The following is a 22,979-nucleotide window of genomic DNA, read 5'->3' on the forward strand; positions in this document are numbered from 1 at the left end:
AAAAAAGGGAAAGTAATCTACCCCATGAGTAAGTTACAAATAAAAAATATATTTTATAATGATTCATTGATGCTTCTACCATTGTACAGCAATCTACAAATGTTTAGTACCAATGCGCGAATCTATGAATGAAGCTTGATTTATTAATGAAGAAGTTTGTGACCTTTTTAAAAACTTACCTCCCCTTAAGTTTTTCATTGAAAAGTGGTGTATTTCTTTTTAAATCTGCTTGCATAGATAATTTTAAAAATGAGATGTTTCACTTTCGGAAAAGAAAAAAAGTAGCCGTTGCATTAGAACTTTGAAGTATCTAAAATATCATGAGGTCCGATTTTCATTTTCTCTTCTACTTTCTGAGATCTAAACGGGACGAACCGACAGATGGCTAGACAGACGTATGGACGGACGGACAGGCCACACAAAACTAATAGCGTCTTTTCCCTTTTGGGGGTCGCTAAAAACAGCTACTCTGCATACGAATTAGATTGTGAGAAGAAAGAAAACCTAGAAAGAATAAAAGGAACACTTACATTGTTATTGTATGACTACCATGAGTCCTGTTCAACAGTTACAAACAAGTTGACATGGTCAGTGTAGATTTTAGATCTACGTCCGCCTCGTTGTCATTGTTTATTATTGGGGTGTATACAATTTTTTTTTCGTGAATCACTTGACCACGTGACAAGTGGGTGGTAAAAGCAGAAGCAGCTACAGTGATTCCTAGTTTTTTCGCCTGGGGTGAGTGTCAAAATCACAAGCAAAAAAAAAAGATATTCCGCGAAGTAGGGAGAAGATTTTGTTGATGTTGTTACCAAGTAGTTGACTTTTGAAACCCTCGCTGTGCTATTAATAACCCACAATTTTGCATCGAAAATTCATTTTATGATTTTTTTTCCCGGCTGCAACTAAAAACTGATAACCTACCAGTTGCTTTAAAAGAAAAAAATTGCCATGTTTGATTTAGCGTAAGTAAATTTTACTCGGATGTGGACATAAACAATAGATGAACTTGTGAATGAAATTTTTATCAATTGTAGGACTAGTTTAATATTTGTAGATAATTTAATTTTTTTAAAAATATTCTAAACCTACACATATAAAGAAAATGAGAAGACCCAGTTACTTTTTATTTTATAAACATGGTCTATTAGGCAAGGACTTTTTTGGGCGACATGATCGTTTTTGTGCTAAATGTTTAAGACAAATTACATAAGTTCATTTTTTTTGGCCTTTAAAAAGATGATACAAATCTAATTTTTGTTTGCGTGTTTGCTTTCGAAGAACAAAGAGCAATATATTTTTATGTCCATTAGATTTTGGAAATAAATTTGTTATATTATTGTTATGTCCCTTTACATCCTACTATTTAATGAGTTCTAATATTGTCCATTAACACATGGGATTTATTATTTATATATTTATAAGTTTGTCTTCTTTTTTTGTTTAGCTATCCACATATTTAAGACTGTGCATGAGTGTAAATTTAGAGTTTTTAGTCGAAGTTATTAACTTAGTTGTCCGAAGTTTGTCTCTTTAGACCTAGAGGGGTCTACGACGACTTAAAGCGTAAAAATGCCATGATTGAAGACACAAAATATCTCCGAGATATAAAGACATAAACTCGTTGGTAGTAGACACAATCACCAACTCACAGATGAAACCAATTTAAAGTTATAAAAAAATTTAGCCTAAAGATAACAAACAAAATTCAGAAAACATACAATATACGAATATTTAATGAACATTGTTATGATTGAATGTAATAGTTATTGAATACAACAGATTTTAAAATATTTTTCTCTTTAACGAAACTTGTTCATAATGAAGCGAAAAAAATCTACTGCAACATTCAACTAAGCAATTTGACTTGAAGTGGTGTAACCTTGTCTTTAGACGATACACTTCTCAAGTGGACATACTTCTGTTGTTTGTTTCGTTTTATTAATGACAGGAATACGTGAATGTCATTCTTAGCGGCTCCCGAAAGAGGTATAGACTCTATTAGTTTTGTGTGGTCTGTCTGTTCGTACGTCCGTCCGTTCCGTTTAGATATCGTACACTAAAACAGATATTGTTCACAAACTATGATTTTACCATCAAAATAGAACCGCATCCCTCACTCAGAGCGATAGAGTTGGGAGGGTAGTGATACAATCGCCCCCACCACAACCCCACCAAATCGTCCAATTTATCAGAAGGGGAGCGACATAATATAAACATTATATAGTAATTCAACAAATTTTGTTCAAAAACTATGATTTCTCCATAAAAGAAGGACCGCCCCCCCATTCAAAGGGTTTAGGTGGGAAGGGCAGTAGATCTATCCCCCCCCCCCCAACCCCACCCAATCGGCCAACAGTGGAACGACATAATATAAAGATTAGTTAAGATATCAATAACAAGTTTTAATCATATAGATATTTAATTGATTCTGTTAAAAAGCTGTGATTTCTAAAAATAAAATGGACCGCCCCTCCTACTCGAAAATGTAGGGGGGGGCGGTATTGCTGCTATTGACCCCTCCCCACCAAATCGACCAACATACTAAAAGAGGGGGGCGAAATAATCTAAAACTAGGTTGAAATATAAAAAAAATTAGTGTATATTATTAACATAAATAATACATTCGTATAGGGAGGGAGAGTTCTGCCGATTGTGGGTGTGGGGGGTGATCGCCCCTACCCCCTCTGGATCCGCCATTGCATTAGAGTGGGTTGCAGGCTACCGTGGGCACGATGAGTACTGCAGGTAGTAAAGGTCTACCTTGGGCAGTAGTGGCGCGGTGGCTACCGAACCGGAGTCCGGGGTTCGAATCCTGGTGAAGACTGGGATTTTTAATTTCGGAATCTGAGTCCACCCAGCTCTAATGGGTACCTGACATTAGTTGGAGAAAAGTAAAGGCGGTTGGTCGTTGTGCTGGCCACATGACACCCTCGTTAACCGTGGTCCACAGAATCATATGACCTTTACATCGTCTGCCCTATAGACCACAAGGTCGGAAAGGGGAACTTTACTTTACTTTACTTGGGCAGTAGTAGTAGTAGTATCAATAGCAAATAGTAAGTGGCAAACGCATGAGAGATCGTAGTATCAGTACCAAGAAGTACCAAGTACTTTCACGTAGGGGTATACGTAGGCGGACTACCTGAGGGAGGCTGCGAAGAAAGCCTAGACAAGTTAGGACACTTCTCTCATGCATCTTATTGATGACCTCAACTGAGATGTATTTATTAGATTGATAAAATTGTTCGTGATTACAATCAGGGGATATTACATCTAAAACATTGATTCCTAATAACAACATAAAACACAAGAGCACAGCTAGGGAGATACAAATCTCAATTAAACATAAGCAAGGGAGGCAATAGGAATTTATAGCTCGAGATACAATCTAGGTGTGGACAAGGAGAATAATTAAATTAATTAAGGTGTCTGATTCTACACTGTAGGTAGAAGGATTATATTTACAAGTCTATTCATCATAGCGTTGAATATAGGAGGAGATGATGAATGCTAAAGAGCAGAAGACGAGGGATAGGACCGGGGAGTGCACTCAACATTAAGAGTTGACTTCATGGACAGTGTAAATTGAGATACACGTGATGTAAGGGTTGTCGAACGACCAGATGACCAGCGTGGCATGAGTTGTCGAGCGTCTAGCTGACTAGAAAGTGTACGAGTCGTCCAATAACCATCTGATGTTTCCAACAACTAAAATATAAACATTAGTACAATACACATATATATGGGTGATCATTTGATACAAACAAAACATCATTGAGATTATTCGTAGGATAAAATCAAGAAAAGAATATACGTAAATAATAAACATACACATTTTTGAGTTGTGGAATCCACATGGTCAAATAGAAAAATCCTTACAAGGAGCATGTTTATAATGATTTATTCCGAAGGTGGATCTGACAAACATAACAAATTACTCTCTGGTGCGAGTGGTGGTTTAAATTATTAACAAGTACATTGTTTATTTCCCAACCAACAAACGGTAAACATTAAGATAATACGTTGGACAACTAAGTCTAATAAGAGAATATTTAAAGACTTGGTGAGTTTGTATTTACGAATACATATATGAATCTACTCTAGATGTGATCCAATAGTATATAAGCTCTGAAGCGCCAGTGAAGCAACTTAAGTTCAGATCTAGACTGCGTTTGATAGATGACTTGGCATATTTATCACATGATGCAATTGTCGATAAATGCAATGGGCATAATGCCAACAAGTGGTTTCACAAATAAAACGACTGCCCTTGAGTTCAAAGAGAGCATAACTCTACCCAATACTTATACTACGCTACTATTAAAATAGTTAATGTACGTGTGTATCACCCATAACACTCTTACATCCATCAATAAACCGTCCCGCAGCCACGCAATATTCTAGTCCTCAAACTCCATAACGCCCCCTTTATTTTTGTCTCTTTCCTCCGTAAATCAAACGGCCTGCAAATCCCTTATTATAAAGTATGCACTGACCTTTCTTAGACCCGTCCATTGCAGCCTTCCATCTCGCTACGCTATAATGCCACCCACATATACACGCATTATTTTCAAAATGAAATGCCCATTCCCGCGGAACAGTTGAAAGAAGAAACATCTCTATTCCCAATATAATATAGTCCACACTTTAAATATTTCTCTATTATTTTTATTTTATATTTTATATTGTTGATAACCAAATGGAACGAAAGAAAGTTGCGCACCAAAGAAGTGTTATTAGGTGCTGAAGCGGAAGGATATTTTTACTTTAGATATGAAAATGTCGGCTTTCAAAGAGACATTTAACCGCTATGGTTTCGATCTGGAAACGGCAAGTGAGAAAATTAGTGATTAAAAGTGAATGCATGAGTGGTCAGAACCTAGAATTTATATAACCTATATATATATAGGTTATATAAATACATATATCTATAAGTTTCTCCATTGTTTTTAAATATATTACCAGCATGCATCTTAAAACTGTTTTATGAACAGAAAATGTTAACTAAAATTAAAAAACAACAACAATATTCTACATACATATACAACCCTAATTAAACTATAACAACTCTATACAGCAACACTAGTTCATAACAAAAATGTTATATAAGAGTTAAGGTTCGAGTTATAAATTGGCATGAATAGATAACATTGTCTCGGCATTGAGCTTGAGTTTACTAGCACTGTCAATCTCTGCCGAATCGCTGTTGCTACATAGTTGACCTGGTCGGCTTGTCTAACATCTTGAAGTGGTAGGTATCACTGTAAACACGTTTAGCAAGGTACGATTTTGTTACCATGTAATTAATAAATAATTATTAATCAATCTAATTAATGTAATTATTATTGTTCTTCTTATTTTTTTTTTTACTCTTTATCTTTGCCTTAATCAGAATTTCACGCTAAACCACAAATAAGTTATATAAATATTTGAAAAGATTATACATTTATGTAAAAGTTTCACAAAAATATTATTTGTGAAATTAAAACAAATTTTATTTGAAATTGCCATTGCCATAGCCATAGACAGACATAGAGCATACAGATGTATAGATATATAAATATATCAGTTACATATTTGTTTCTCTGTGATACTCACGTGTAAATATCATGCCCAAATGTATCAGTTTTTTTTAAATGGTTTAAATCTTTATAGCTTTCTTAATAATATATTATCTATATACTTAAAGAAAAAAAATCTTTAAATTCGAATATACCCGTTCAAACATTTACTTCATCTAAAATATTTCTTTGATCATGTTCTTGAATTTATAATTTTTTTTTTACTTTTTACCAACCTTCCAATATTTCATATTCGGAACTTTTATCCATTTGAACATTTAAATGATCATACGTTAATTCTTGAACAGCACCTCCATTCCTTCTGGAGGAATAAAAAAGGTTTATGAACATGGCTATTAAAAAGCAGTGATCTTTAAATTACTGTAGTAATTAAGGCTGTAGTACAGTGTTGTACATTTTAACGGAATTTTTAGACCAAATGTATTAAACTGAATAAACTTATACTTACACATTGTTCCGATACTTATGGTAGAAAACTATTGTAGAAATGATGAAACATAAAGCAACGAAAGACAGGACTGGAACAGCCACCGTACAAAGGTAAAACTTGGTAGACGGCTCGGAAGAACCCAATAGAGCTGTCTTTGTATTGTTTTTATTTTCTGTCAAATAAAAAAATTGATCAAATAACTTGAAAACAAATCATAGACAAGTGAATGGTTATACAATAAAAAGCGTATAGATAACAATGCCGGACCAAGTAGAAACAAAGGACGTTTGGGCCACAAGGCCTTCATAGGCTACAAAATCAACAAAATAAAGACAAAATTTAGCACAAAAAAGTTTTCAGCTAAAGTATATGCATGATGTTGTTTTCTAACGAGGCAGAAAAGAAATAAGCCACGCTGGTGTAAAAGCGCGGGAAATCGGAAAGGGCGGCTTTTCCCAAACACGGGAGACAACCCTGAGAAAAAGTCAAGAGCTGGTAACCCTTAGGCAAATGGTGGCACATAGTGCTACAGCCTGGCAGAATCCAAACTGTATCGGATATTCCGTTCCTTTGATCACATCAGCTGCTTAGAGAATGGGGAATTGCTGTGTGGGCGACATCGTTCCGACCATAAACAATGCCCAGGCTTTTATCTCGTTTGATACAAAATGGCCAGCTACTCTAACATCAAAGCGAAAGCCACCTTAATCAGTGATAAATGTGGACGGGCGTGTCTCTCCAAAATAAGGCTCCAAAATTACATGAAAAAGTGTTCCATGAGATGAATCATAGTCGTTCTACGACTGAAGGAGGCCAACAAACCAAGGAGCCATTTAATTATTTTCCTTTATAAATAAATAGTAATGTTATACCGAGGAGCTCAACAAAGTTTTCTTAATTGATCTTTAAAATTAGCGCATTCTTCATGATTATAGCATGCTCAATGTCATATGGTCTAATCTCTTTGTGGACCAGTGAGAGGGGGGGGAAGAGGTATCTGGGAGGCTTCCTTGCTGCCTTTAAGCACTCAGCAAACACAACTCTGCTCCAATAGGCACTTGAACTCGAGTCCCTCGTTAGGTGGCAAAGTAGTAGCCAAGCAGTTTTGGACTTTGAGCCAGACATCTCAGACCATGCTAGAAAAGATTACCAAAGGAAAGAGCCACGCTAACGTATTGAGAAGCGGTGTTCAGATTGTCTTCAAAAACTTTTAGAGCCTTTTTCGTTCACAGAAATTGACTGTAAGACAAATGATACAAAGCAACACTCCTTAGCGTCTGTTTTGCCGGGTGCACTAAAAACCAGCAATCATTCGATGAAAACTTTGATGATCTTCATCCAAAAGAAGTGTCCGGTGTAAAGATTTATTTTTCATTTTATGTTATTTTTACAACTAACGCTTGTTATAATATTGATTAAAATAAGTTCTTTAAAGTTAATGTGTCGCATACCACTAAAACTACTGAAGTCAAATGTATATTACATTCTCTCAATAGCAGCGCAACAGGCAGACATGTCGGGATATAAAATAAAATACATACAGTGATGACTTACATGTTTCATGACCTTTAGGTGCAGATCACACGAGGTGCCCAGCTTGTTTAACTCAGACCAATCGTCAGAGAAGGCCTCAACAATGGCCTGCGACGTCGCAACCTGTTGGCAGTTTAGACCAATAGAACGTTGCAACGTCATAGGTCTTGACGTCGGAACAGTGAAGTGGCAACGAGCTATTGGTCTAAGCAGCCCACCGATTTGAACGTTGCAGGTCAGTGTCGAGGTCTTCTATAACGATTGGTCTCTGTTCAACGGACTACGGGACAGGTAGAGGTGAAAGTGAAACACAATTCAGAAGTCACAGCTACATTCGAAACTTCTGAAGGAGAAACCTTCTTCTTGTCGGTCGTAATTGTTGTCATATTTTAGTTAGACAAGATTTAGACACCAAAAAATGGTCATATCTCACCGTGTCTCACTGTGTCTCAGTCTTAACACAAAAATTTTGACCATTTCACCCAGTGCACAAAAACTTTTCCTATTTCATCCAGTGCACAAAAACTTTGCCCATTTCATCCAGTGCACAAAATTTTGCCCATTTCACCCAGTGCACAAAAACTTTGCCAATTTCACCCAATGCATACAAACTTTGCCCATTTCACCCAGTGCACAAAAACTTTGCCTATTTCATCCAGTGCACAAAATTTTGCCCATTTCACCCAGTGCACAAAAACTTTGCCCATTTCATCCAGTGCACAAAATTTTGCCCATTTCACCCAGTGCACAGAAACTTTGCCAATTTCACCCAATGCACAAAAACTTTGGCAATTTCACCCAGTGCACAAAAACTTTGCCCATTTCACCCAGTGCACAAAAACTTTGCCTATTTCATCCAGTGCACAAAATTTTGCCCATTTCACCCAGTGCACAAAAACTTTGCCCATTTCACCCAGTGCACAAACATTTTGCCCATTTCACCCATTGCACAAAAACTTTGCCCATTTCACCCAGTGCACAAAATTTTGCCCATTTCACCCAGTGCACAAAAACTTTGCCAATTTCACCCAATGCCAAAAAACTTTGCCCATTTCACCCAGTGCACAAAACTTTGCCCATTTCATCCAGTGCACAAAATTTTGCTCATTTCACCCAGTGCACAAAAAAGTTTTCTATTTCACCCAGTGCACACAAATAATTTCCATTTCACCCAGTGCACAAAAAAGTTTTCCATTTCACCCAGTGCACAAAACTTTGCCCATTTCACCCAGTGCACAAAAACTTTGCCCATTTCACCCAGTGCACACAAAAACTTTCCGATTCACCCAGTGTACAAAATATTTTCCATTTCACCCAGTGCACAAAAAATTTGCCCATTTCATCCAGTGCACAAAAAAATTTCCTATTTCATCCAGTTCACACAAACTGTGCCAATTTTTACCCAATGCACAAAAACTTTGCCCATTTCATCGAGTCTACAAAATTTTGCCCATTTCACCCAGTGCACAAAAACTTTGCCAATTTCACCCAATGCACAAAAACTTTGCCCATTTCACCCAGTGCACAAAAACTTTGCCTATTTCATCCAGTGCACAAAATTTTGCCCATTTCACCCAGTGCACAAAAACTTTGCCCATTTCATCCAGTGCACAAAATTTTGCCCATTTCACCCAGTGCACAAAAACTTTGCCCATTTCATCCAGTGCACAAAATTTTGCCCATTTCACCCAGTGCACAGAAACTTTGCCAATTTCACCCAATGCACAAAAACTTTGGCAATTTCACCCAGTGCACAAAAACTTTGCCCATTTCACCCAGTGCACAAAAACTTTGCCTATTTCATCCAGTGCACAAAATTTTGCCCATTTCACCCAGTGCACAAAAACTTTGCCCATTTCACCCAGTGCACAAACATTTTGCCCATTTCACCCATTGCACAAAAACTTTGCCCATTTCACCCAGTGCACAAAATTTTGCCCATTTCACCCAGTGCACAAAAACTTTGCCAATTTCACCCAATGCCAAAAAACTTTGCCCATTTCACCCAGTGCACAAAACTTTGCCCATTTCATCCAGTGCACAAAATTTTGCTCATTTCACCCAGTGCACAAAAAAGTTTTCTATTTCACCCAGTGCACACAAATAATTTCCATTTCACCCAGTGCACAAAAAAGTTTTCCATTTCACCCAGTGCACAAAACTTTGCCCATTTCACCCAGTGCACAAAAACTTTGCCCATTTCACCCAGTGCACACAAAAACTTTCCGTTTCACCCAGTGTACAAAATATTTTCCATTTCACCCAGTGCACAAAAAATTTGCCCATTTCATCCAGTGCACAAAAAAATTTCCTATTTCATCCAGTTCACACAAACTGTGCCAATTTTTACCCAATGCACAAAAACTTTGCCCATTTCATCGAGTCTACAAAATTTTGCCCATTTCACCCAGTGCACAAAAACTTTGCCAATTTCACCCAATGTACAAAAACTTTGCCCATTTCACCCAGTGCACAAAAACTTTGCCTATTTCATCCAGTGCACAAAATTTTGCCCATTTCACCCAGTGCACAAAAACTTTGCCCATTTCATCCAGTGCACAAAATTTTGCCCATTTCACCCAGTGCACAAAAACTTTGCCCATTTCATCCAGTGCACAAAATTTTGCCCATTTCACCCAGTGCACAGAAACTTTGCCAATTTCACCCAATGCACAAAAACTTTGGCAATTTCACCCAGTGCACAAAAACTTTGCCCATTTCACCCAGTGCACAAAAACTTTGCCTATTTCATCCAGTGCACAAAATTTTGCCCATTTCACCCAGTGCACAAAAACTTTGCCCATTTCACCCAGTGCACAAACATTTTGCCCATTTCACCCATTGCACAAAAACTTTGCCCATTTCACCCAGTGCACAAAATTTTGCCCATTTCACCCAGTGCACAAAAACTTTGCCAATTTCACCCAATGCCAAAAAACTTTGCCCATTTCACCCAGTGCACAAAACTTTGCCCATTTCATCCAGTGCACAAAATTTTGCTCATTTCACCCAGTGCACAAAAAAGTTTTCTATTTCACCCAGTGCACACTAATAATTTCCATTTCACCCAGTGCACAAAAAAGTTTTCCATTTCACCCAGTGCACAAAACTTTGCCAATTTCACCCAGTGCACAAAAACTTTGCCCATTTCACCCAGTGCACACAAAAACTTTCCGATTCACCCAGTGTACAAAATATTTTCCATTTCACCCAGTGCACAAAAAATTTGCCCATTTCATCCAGTGCACAAAAAAATTTCCTATTTCATCCAGTTCACACAAACTGTGCCAATTTTTACCCAATGCACAAAAACTTTGCCCATTTCATCGAGTCTACAAAATTTTGCCCATTTCACCCAGTGCACAAAAACTTTGCCAATTTCACCCAATGCACAAAAACTTTGCCCATTTCACCCAGTGCACAGAAACTTTGCCAATTTCACCCAATGCACAAAAACTTTGGCAATTTCACCCAGTGCACAAAAACTTTGCCCATTTCACCCAGTGCACAAAAACTTTGCCTATTTCATCCAGTGCACAAAATTTTGCCCATTTCACCCAGTGCACAAAAACTTTGCCCATTTCACCCAGTGCACAAACATTTTGCCCATTTCACCCATTGCACAAAAACTTTGCCCATTTCACCCAGTGCACAAAATTTTGCCCATTTCACCCAGTGCACAAAAACTTTGCCAATTTCACCCAATGCCAAAAAACTTTGCCCATTTCACCCAGTGCACAAAACTTTGCCCATTTCATCCAGTGCACAAAATTTTGCTCATTTCACCCAGTGCACAAAAAAGTTTTCTATTTCACCCAGTGCACACAAATAATTTCCATTTCACCCAGTGCACAAAAAAGTTTTCCATTTCACCCAGTGCACAAAACTTTGCCCATTTCACCCAGTGCACAAAAACTTTGCCCATTTCACCCAGTGCACACAAAAACTTTCCGATTCACCCAGTGTACAAAATATTTTCCATTTCACCCAGTGCACAAAAAATTTGCCCATTTCATCCAGTGCACAAAAAAATTTCCTATTTCATCCAGTTCACACAAACTGTGCCAATTTTTACCCAATGCACAAAAACTTGCCCATTTCATCGAGTCTACAAAATTTTGCCCATTTCACCCAGTGCACAAAAACTTTGCCAATTTCACCCAATGCACAAAAACTTTGCCCATTTCACCCAGTGCACAAAAACTTTGCCTATTTCATCCAGTGCACAAAATTTTGCCCATTTCACCCAGTGCACAAAAACTTTGCCTATTTCACCCAATGTACAAAAACTTTGCCCATTTCACCCAGTGCTCAAAAACTTTGCCCATTTCACCCAGTGCACACATTTTTGCTCATTTCACCCAGTGCACAAAAAAGTTTTCCATTTCACCCAGTGCACACAAATAATTTCCATTTCACCCAGTGCACAAAAACGTTTTCCATTTCACCCACTGCACAAAACTTTACCCATTTCACCCAGTGCACAAAAACTTTGTCTATTTCACCCAGTGCACATAAAAACTTTCCATTTCACCCAGTGCACAAAACGTTTTCCATTTCATCCAGTGCACAAAATATACGTATCGGTACCTGGTGGCTTCAGAACCAAGGGGTATAGGGTAAGAATATCTGACTGGGATTTTGAATATTGGAAACTTTTAGGACTCCCCCGCTGCGGGGAAGAAGAGGAGGGAAACCGTGCCTCATATTCTGTTTGACTGCCCCAGACTTGCTGATCTCCGTCTCGACAGATCTGGGAAACCCAAAAATTCTCGACCTGTTAGGCGACATTTATGCACTACGCAAGACAGCAGTGTTTCTGTACAGGGCTTTTGCAAGAGAGGATTTGAGCCTCTCAAGTTTTCACTCTAATGGAGTTTGATGATGATGATGATGATGACTCCCCCAACTTCCCCCAGCTCTAAAATTAGATAAACATCTAGGCTCTTTGTCGTTGTGCTGGTCACATGACACTCTCGTTAACGGAGAAAATCGATTTACAGCATCTGCCCCATAGATCGAAAGGTCGAAGTGGGATACTTAAATAACTTTGTACACAAACTTACTTGACACTATTATTGCAATCAGACCGAATAGAGCTTATAAAGACTCCAGAAGACATACTTTTTCTGCGTTATAAGTAGTTCAGGTAAGATCCTGCCCTTACATCTTTAGACTTAAGACGCTTATCCCAATACTTTTATAACGTTAACTATTATTATATAAAAATATAACGTGTATCAAATTCTCTGTCGGAAAATTACTGTTGTCCCATTATTATTATTATTGCTTACCATACTCTGGACCACACGATATATTTGAAAGGTCACCTAAAGAGAAACAAAAAATGATACAGATGTAAACACAATATTCGCCAGGTTTTGTTTTCTAATCTAACAATTTTTGATATTATTATTTATTCTTTAAAAGCTTTGTAAAAAAAATTACCAATTATATTTTTATTTTGGAATAACATGCACACAGATGTGCAAGCAGATTCCATTTATTCTCATTGGCTTAGAACAATCACTAAGCTCTATTCTTCCAATAACTGTTGTGTCTAACTAAATTTAAAGTAATTAGTTTTCTATCGATCGAATACTTCAATTTTGACATCATCTGTTGTTTTTCTTTATACCATAAAACCCGAGAGTGTGTACTAGTTCAATATTCATTTTTAAATATTGCTGAAATCACTTACGGTGTATGCATGTAATAGCTATATTAATAAATGTCCTCTAAATGTTTGCGATAAATAAAATGTATGTGAGGCTCGGTAACCTAGGTAATGAACGATGGGCAGAAGGTTTATTTGTTAATATACATCTGATTATTGTATGTATTTATCAAAATCACAACTTGTTATATCTTATATAATACAGACGTTACTTCAAAAAAGAAGATGATTACGTCCTAAGCGTCATGCATTTAGTCATGCATATTAACCAATGACTTAAATTCTGCCAAGTCACTGGTTTTCCTGGCTAGCTCAGGGCAACCCATTCCATGCTCTAATAGCACTAGGGAAGAAGGAGTATTTGTACAAATTTGTCCTAGCATATGGGACGAGGAATGTGTCTTTATCTTTGTGTCTTTCAGAGTATTTTATTAATTACTTACATCCATCCCAATGTATAATGTCCAGACTTCCCCAACGAACCAATCAGCGTAAATCTTATAATTCACAATTATAAACTATAATTAACTATGTAACTGTAATAATATATTTTAAATTTCTAACAATGGTTTTATCAAATTCACAATATAACACTATATAATATCTCGACACCTCACACATCTTAATCCAATACATTGCTCCGACAGTCTCTCAAGCAGAAGTCAATCTCACATTTAATCCCATAATCCTGTAGCAATGCCATCTGCATAACTAGCTAATAACATCTTGGTTAAACTAATGATCCATAGTAGTGCCTCTTATAATAAATGTAGTTGTATCCATTTGATCATAATTAAATTTATGTTAAACAATTTGTATGTTTTGTGTCCCCCCTTAAACAGCAGTGGTTGAGTTACTTAGAAGCAAAGACCAAAGTCTAAGGGACTTCAAAGCTGAAATCTTTTACTCGCTTCATGTAGTGGAGCCAATGCGTTTAAACAATAACTCAATATGGATTTTCTTCTGTAAAATAAATGTAGATCTATATATAAAGTCAATTAAACTACCTGTAATTTCGATCAAAATACTCTCCATAGGTTTACCACTTCCATTGATTTTTAGGGTGATAAAGAGAATGTCTGTTGGAAACACTTTGGTACCATCAATCGTCTTAAACATGTCTTGACCACTACAGACAGAGAAAATAAACAGGGAGAAAATATAAATAGACAAACAGAGAACATTAACAGACAGAAAGAGAATATAAACAGACAGAGAGAGAATAAAAGCAGACAGACAGAGAATATTAACAGACAGACAGAAAATATAAAACGTTTTCTCAAATGTGTTATATACAAAAGGTTGGATTTAAGTAAGCCAGTACCAAACAATAGGTTTGTTTGTAAAATGTTTTACATGTTTAGGATCTTCGTTCAGAGCTGAAGATACTGGACGAGGGTGACAACGGGCTAGGTATAAACCCAGGACCATCCAAACGACCGAACGACAGTCCAGCGCGAATACCACACGACCAGGTAATTACTACCAAACAAATGTTTACTGTTAGTTATCGCCTACTAAGCAAAAGGTTAGTTTTAAGTAATTGACTAGCAAACAATCGGTTGGCTTTAAGTAATCGACTACCAAATCGTTACTAGCGAAACACGCCCTTGAGTCGCGTCGACAGAGAATGCTGACCGCATATTTCTTAACACTTTACTGTGTCCCGAGAATCGAGAAAGATAATGTCCCCTAAACACCCCATAAAAAGATGAATTGTAAGAAAAACTGCTTGATCTGTAAACCACTGGAACAAAATAAAATGAGCAATTAAACAAGTAAAATAGAAAAAAAAAATAATTCAAAATAAAATTCTTCCTTTGAAAAGCTGATCAATATTTCTAACAAAGTTTATTTCGCTGTTAAAAATAAATTACTAATCACTTCACTTCTTCTTCCCCTTCACCCTCGACTAAAATTCGGGTTACCGTTTTTATTTTTGTGTGCATATATCCCGCATACCAGTGTAACCCGCACACGCGTATAACCCCCCACACATTACAAAATTAATATTAAAAAAACAACAACACACGTACAACCCGCACCCTTATATACCCCGCACGTTTCGATATTACCAGTATCGTCAAATTAGTTTAGTTTCTTACTTGTCACAATCGATTACTGGTAAATTAAAAATTCCCTGCCAGTACTATTTGTTTTGTTGAGGTTTATAATGAGATATTCATAAAGCTTGCCAATGTACATTTCGCAACCACACAGCCAACTCTAGGAGGTATAAAAACCCACTGGTGTATCCAGGGCCGGTCTTAGGCCATTGCAACCTATGCGGCTGCAGTGGGCCCCGCACTTTCATAGGCCCCGCGCGAATTCTAGGTGTAAATTATTAAATTAAACCATTTTAACTATAAATAAAGGGCTCCTGCAATTCTCCTGAATTGCAAATATACAAAAAGTCATGAAAATCTCCTGAAATTATAAAAAAAAATGCAAATCTCCCTAAAAAACAGACAAAATAGTCATTTCGGGTGTGTCATTTAATATGGAAAACGCCAATCATACTCACGATTTAAAGAAAACCGCATTGCCAGCTTTCATTTAATAAAAGTGTAATATTAAGGCGAATTTGAACCAAAATAAGAAGTTCAAATACTTAATTTACTTAAATAGTCATTGGCACATAAATATAAATATATAAGTCTATCTCAACATCGTAAAAAAAAACACCAAAAGCGATGTTTTGCTAGTCGGTAGTAAATCTGAAAGGCAGATCTGAATGTTAATGTGACCGTGATTTTGTACTTAGTAAAGTATGAATAAAATGCAAAGACGAATTTATTTTCTAATACCAAATCTTTATTTTCATGTATTATTCTTTCACTACCCAGATTGGGTCCCGCGCAATGCGTTTCGCATAGGGCCCCGCAATCTGTAGGACCGGCCCTGGGTGTATCCTTAGTTTCCATTATGCTATGTTTGTGAGTCAAAGAAATTGTGTGAGCCCTGCACGTTTGTACACCCCGCTCAGCTGCCATTCGTTTGTACAAACTTGTGTAAACCGCAAGGGAAAGAAATTGTACTTGACCGAAGTGGTGGTATAAGCTGAACTCGTCCCCGTTATAGGTCGCCGCTCTAAATTGAAAGAAACAATATATAACTATACAATCTTCTCTAGTAATAAGTATTTCTCTTGTAGAATGGTTAGCACATCGCCCCGAAATGGTTTGAGCCACGCGTTCAAATTCAGGACGTCCCCTAACTTTTTTTTTGTGTAAATGTTTTTAGAAACCAATTTTAGAACATGAATTTTTTTTATTCAACATTTGAATCTTTACATTTCTTGACCCTCAAAACGGGTATGGTAGTTTAGCCTCTAAACATCAGAATTGTAATTTCATTGTGTATGCACTCATTTTAAAACAGTTCAGCACTTTAAGGGTTAATCATACGAGAGTTAATAAATTGTGAGTACATGGTGATGTTTTGAATGTAAAACATGCATTACTTCATCATTTCTAATGTCTGAATTTCGCCCTTATGCTTACTCGTCGTTTCCATCTACATAAGCATGCAATATGTGATTCGAATCACTTCTGACATCAATGGGGAACACTGTTATATTTTTTCTTGACGCTCTGATGGAGCATGTGCAAGATGATGGTCGTGTCCCGAAGCTAATCAATTTAGGGTCATTCAATGTAATGAAATATGCCAGACCACCTTTAGCGCATGACTTGGTACAGATGTCAACATTACTAGCGGCAACATCGACTGTGAATTAAAAAACAACATTATAACATAATAATTTTTATAATTACAAAACTAACGAGATGAAATAAAACGTGGCGTGTAAAAATAGACGTTTTCTTAATTATTAAAAGTTTACTCAAAACATTGATTTTAAACTACGGTCCGCGGGCAATATACGGTCCTTGACATTGTGCCATCCCCTCTCAAAATTAACGCTTCTATGTCTATTGAAGTAGCAGAGGTTCAGTTTCATGAGACTCGAAGATGTTAACAGGTGACAGTGCCTGTAGCGTGTTCCCTTTCAGACCTTGCAATCTATAGGGCAGTATTCCCATTAGGTGGGAAGTGTGGTCGAGAGGCTAAGTGCGCTTGAACTTAGCTTGGTTTGGCTACCTATGAAGCGGGCTCGAGGTTCGACACCCGGAACGGGCAGAGTTGTGTTTACTGTGCGCCTAAAGGCAGCACGGAAAAACCTTTTCCTAGATACCCTCCCCCCCCCACACTGGTCCACAACGGAGATTGGACCAAAAGCGCTCCGAGCATGCTATAAGCATGAAAGTAGCGCTATATAAAAGTGCAGGGTGGACTCAGAGGCCCCCGAAATTAGAAATCCCAGTCTTCACCAGAATTTGAACCCGGGACCCCAGTTTGGAAGCCAAGCGCTTTACTTGTCAGACACCACGCCTCCATGTGTAGCATGTGTCCCAAGACCAATAAAGATTAGTCATCACTGGCTTAAATTTACTTAAATATTTTTTTTCGTTGGGTGGGGGTAAAGGGTTAACCACTCATGAGGTGTCCTAACGGTTTCACAGACTAAGAGGGCTATGTAAATATGGTACTGATGGGGGATTTTGCTTTTCCTAATCTTTTGTCTAGCTCATCACAGAGCAGATGACTGAAGCTTGGGGTGGAATTAGGACAGAGACACGTTTGGTTTTTTACAACACTTATATCAACTCCTTAGCCTTAGCAGCTGCTTGTCAAGAGTTTAGCTTTACTATAGGTCTCTCCAAGACCGAAATCCTGGCACAAGACGTCGCAGAAATACCTATAATACAAATTGGGAACCACACCCTTTCAGTGGTGCAGGAATTTACCTACTTGGGTTCAACAATTGTCAGTAACCTAGACTTAGATATCGAGCTGACAAAAAGGATAGGAAAAGCTACCACAGCATTGGCAAAACTCTCCAAGCGCGTCTGGGAAAATGGTAAATTGACCACAGCGACCAAAATCCTAGTCTACAACGCCTGTGTTGTGAGCACTCTCCTTTATGGCAGTGAGAGCTGGTCAACATACATGTACCAAGAGCACAGATTGAATAGTTTCCACTTGCGCTGCCTGAGACGCATAATGGGCATCTCTTGGAGGGACCATGTCTCCAATCAGGAAGTTTTAAGATTGGCCAATATGAACAGTATGCTCTCCTGACACAAAGAAGATTACGCTGGCTCGGACATGTCACCCGCATGCCAGATGGCAGAATCTCGAAAGATATCTTATATGCTGAGCTTGTGGAAGGAGTCAGACCCAAGGGCCGCCCAAGACTAACATATAGAGATGTCTGCAAGCGAGACATGAGAGCCTCAGGCATCAGCGAAAGTATGTGGGAAAACATAGCCAAAGACCGGAGTGCATGGAGACAGACTGTGCGTGCTGGGACAACCCTTGCTGAGAACAAAAGAATTGAAGCGGCTTTAATCAAGAGGGATAAAAAGAAAGCTGCCCTGTCTGCTAGCCCTAAATCAGAGGCATACACATGTACGAATTGTGGCAAAGTCTGCCGTTCTAGAATTGGCTTGATTAGCCACACCAGATTCTGCCCCGTCTCAAGATTAAGCCAAAACCAGTGACTCATTTGGGCGCATCCATTGCCTTTCGAGACAAAAGGAGCCATATATATATCAACTCACTCTGTCTGTCAGTGTGTCTGTCAGTCTGTCGGTGTGTCAGTCTGTTGGTGTGTCAGTCTGTTGGTGTGTCACTCTGTCGGTGTGTCAGTCTGCGTGTCTGTCTGTGTGTTCGTCCGTCTGGCCAAAAGTTTGTACACGTTATTTCTCCGACACACAATCTCGGACGAAGCTTAAGTTTTGCACAATTATTCCTTTTACCTATCAAGACAAAAATACATTTTTAAAAATTACCAATTAATAATAAATCACTTTGTTTGGTATCTCGATCAAGGGAAAGAAATAGTACTTGACTGAAAGTGGTATAAGCTGAATTAGTCACTTTTCCAAGGGAAAGAAAAAGGATTTGACTGAAGTGGTGGTGTAAGCTGAATTAGTCCTCTTTGTCGATTGTCGTTTAATGCTTATTACAAGTTTAATTACATGACTGATCCAAACTAATTAATACACTTAATATTAGCTTTGTTGTTGTTTTTTATAATATTTTTTTATTGTGCTTCTTAATGTTAAAATATGTCTATATTTGGATACCCATTGATACTTAAGTTGGCACACAAGAGCAGTTGACATCAAAAATGTCTTGCTTTGATTGAAATATTTTTTTTCCAAGCATCTTAAAATGCCACAACGTAAAGATACTTTTTCCATGTTTCATTGTGAAATGTGGGCTTACTCGTACATCAGCAAAGAAATTAAATATCTCAGTACAATTTTTAAGGTATGTACTAAGTGTCAGGTGCAAACAAAAGAATATAACTTTAAAGAATGACTTTACAATATAAAATAAACAGTAAAAATCTATCCTCTATTCCTTACCTGACCCACAATAATGCGCCATACTCTTCAGGTACACGTCCTCTATAACCCTATTCAATGATGATTGATGTTGGGCACCATTAGCATTAGAGCTGCTCACTAGTGTGGAGGCGTCTCCGTTTGGACATGAGGCGATGACAGTCGACTTGAAGTTATTGCCACCATGAGGGATGCATATGCCGACTCTTGATGTAGAATAGTACAGCACAAAATCTTCAATGGGTTGAAAGTCTTTAGCTTGACAAGTTAAACTGTTTCCATTTACGTTGGACAAACTTCCATTGGTACAAACCACCGGATAAGTCGATTGAGATAATTGGAACAGGCCCAAACACTTTTTGGGAGATACTGCGCCACCTGGTGAGATATAATAATAACAATAATAACTATAATAATAATAATAAAAATAATAATAATAAGGCTGCTTCCTTAACATGGCTCAAAGCAGGTCATCTCTACCCTGAAACAGAAGGCTTTGTTACAGCAATACAGGACAGAGTAATCAGGACAAAAAATTACGACAAGCATATCCTGAAACTCAATGTTGTCGACAAATGCCGAAAATGTGGAAATGTGATCGAGTCGATTGAACACATTATGGCAGGATTTCCACCCCTATCAGAATCAGCCTACCTAGGTCGCCATAACCAAGTTGCAAAATTAATACACCAGCACTTGGCTTTGACGCACAATTTGATCGGTAAGGACACTCCTCCTTATTATAAATACTCGCCACAAGAAGTTCTCGTTTCTACTGAACATCTGCTGTACTGGGATAGGCCTATTCTGACTGACAAAACGGTAGATTTCAATCGCCCGGATAAAAAAGAAAAACCGCTACCATTATCGACATCGCCGTACCACTGTCTCATAATTTAAATAAAAACTGAAATAGAAAAACAAAGAAAATGTGGGAACCTAGGCTTGGAGATTAAGCGTCTATGGAAATTGTCCAAAATAACACTATACCCCATTGTTATATCAACCGAGGGGATAATAACAACTGACCTCACAGAGACCTTCAAGGCCCTTAACATTCCTAGTAACATTCTCGTTGCCTGTCAGAGGGTGGTACTGCTGCAGACCTGCCACATCACCAGAAAATTCCTCAAGGACTACGATGAATTTTGTTTCTATTTAGCGAAACTCGACCCTGGACAATGAATACTCTCTCGTTTCTAACATAACAATAATAATAATTATAATAATAACCTTTATTATCCGTGAGGAAATATGTTTTATATTTATTTTAGAGCAAACAACTATACCATAGCACACAAAATATACATTCATACCCCAATATCTCTTAACCATTAGATGTGAAATTTACAACAGTAGCTAACATTTGGTTCAAAAATCTAATTGCTAAAAGAACAGATAAGCGCGCGCACACACACACACACACACACACACACACACACACACATATATATATATATATGTATGTGTGTGTATGTGTATGTGTGTGTGTATATGTGTGTATGTGTGTGTTACGTCTACTGGAGAGCTTTCTGGTCATTTCGCGACACTGGTCAGTGTGTCAGTACTAAGACATCATAATTATCAAGAGAGTCGAAAAGATTGTTATTACAAAAGATGAAACCTTCGACCATGGATGTGAATCACAGATTGTTATTACAAAGGTGAAACCTTCGACCATGGATGTGAATGGAAGATTGTACTCTAGAGTCACACGTGAAGCTGCAGAAGGAATATGTACACTTTATATACATAAAATATAGTGATACAGGTTTTATGTATTTTATTTTTTTTAAAGATATAAAATGATTCTCACCCACAGAAGCTATCAATACGACTAATAAAGTCTGTGTAACAGCATAGAGATCAATACATGTCCACATTATAAATAATTGAACTTGTCTATCTGTAAAAATTTAAAGTGTATCATTAATAGCTCAACATTTGAACATTCATTAACAATATATACATACAGCCTAACAGCATACAATAGAATGCATCCCATGGCTGATAGCAACGATTGCGAAGTTAATTTTCCGGCCCTATTCATTTCAGCGTTTATTCTTGTAAAAAAAAAAAGAGTTTATTGAGAATAATGGAATATTAATTAATTATCTATTAACCTATCAGGTAGTGATTCTAAACGAAACGGTGCGGTGGCTGAGTGGTAAAACGCTTAAATTCCGAACCTGAGGGGCGCGGATTCAAATCCTCGTGAAGACTTAGTTTCTGGACTATAAGAGGGCCACTAAGCTGATAGGTACATGACATTAGTTGGGAGGGGGGGAGAAGACGGTTGTCATGACACCCTCGTTAGCCATGGGCCACAGAAACAGATGACCTTTGCATAAGATAAGCTGCCGCCGTGACCGACTGGTCTGAAAGGAGAACTTTAAATGAATCGAATTAGAACCGAAGGAAACGAACCAGACATTCACGACCAAAACCCAACCTGAATTGTCAAACTGCTCGGTACGAACTAAATCGAAAGAACCGTCCTTACCCTAACCGAACGGAATCAATATTAGGCAATTAACACCTTTGGTTTAAGTGAAGGCAGTCATTCGGATCAACGGCCTCTCAAAAATAAATAAATAATACAATAAAATTGACACTGAATTTTTTTTCTTCATTTCGCTCTTGCCTAATGTCATAACGGAACAGATCTGAAAATTAGATCTAACCGAACCGAGCCAGTCACGAATTTTATAAGACGGACTAAATTCCCATCTGTACTAAATAATCCATTATCTGTACTAAATAATCCACTATCTGTCCTAAATAATCCACTATCTGTACTAAATAATCCACTATCCGTACTAAATAATTCACTATCTGTACTAAATAATCCACTATCCGTACTAAATAATTCACTATCTGTACTAAATAATCCACTATCTGTACTGCATAATCCACTATCTGTACTAAATAATCCACCATCTGTACTAAATAATCCACTATCTGTACTAAATAATCCACTATCTGTACTAAATAATCCACTATATGTACTAAATAATCGACTATCTGTACTAAACATTCCACTATCTGTACTAAATAATCCACTATCTGTACTAAACATTCCACTATCTGTACTAAATAATCCACTATTTGTACTAAATAATCCACTATCTGTACTAAATAATCCACTATATGTACTAAATAATCCACTATCTGTACTAAATAATCGACTATCTGTACTAAATAATCCACTATCTGTACTAAATAATCCACTATCTGTACTAAATAATCCACTATATGTACTAAATAATCGACTATCTGTACTAAACATTCCACTATCTGTACTAAATAATCCACTATCTGTACTAAACATTCCACTA

The 22,979-nt window shown here is 37.5% G+C and overlaps 1 protein-coding gene across 8 annotated transcripts in view; it reads right to left on the minus strand.

The window, feature by feature from the left end:
* LOC106078976 (uncharacterized) overlaps nt 1-22,979 on the minus strand; it is a 55,590-nt gene that overhangs the window by 27,677 nt on the left and 4,934 nt on the right. For 4 of the 8 annotated variants that reach the window (XM_056033022.1, XM_056033021.1, XM_056033019.1 and 1 more), the window contains exon 1: nt 531-5,230. The gene's annotated coding sequence lies outside the window, so the exon portion shown is untranslated. Of the gene's footprint in view, nt 1-530; nt 5,265-5,800; nt 5,887-6,033; nt 6,188-12,842; nt 12,879-14,232; nt 14,355-16,728; nt 16,955-19,662; nt 20,020-21,457; nt 21,548-22,398; nt 22,492-22,979 lie in introns of those variants that run through there. The other 4 variants (XR_008778556.1, XR_008778557.1, XR_008778558.1 and 1 more) reach the window with 3 other exon arrangements.

The sequence above is a fragment of the Biomphalaria glabrata genome, chromosome 6, assembly GCF_947242115.1.
Source record: "Biomphalaria glabrata chromosome 6, xgBioGlab47.1, whole genome shotgun sequence".
Lineage (NCBI taxonomy): Eukaryota > Metazoa > Mollusca > Gastropoda > Planorbidae > Biomphalaria > Biomphalaria glabrata.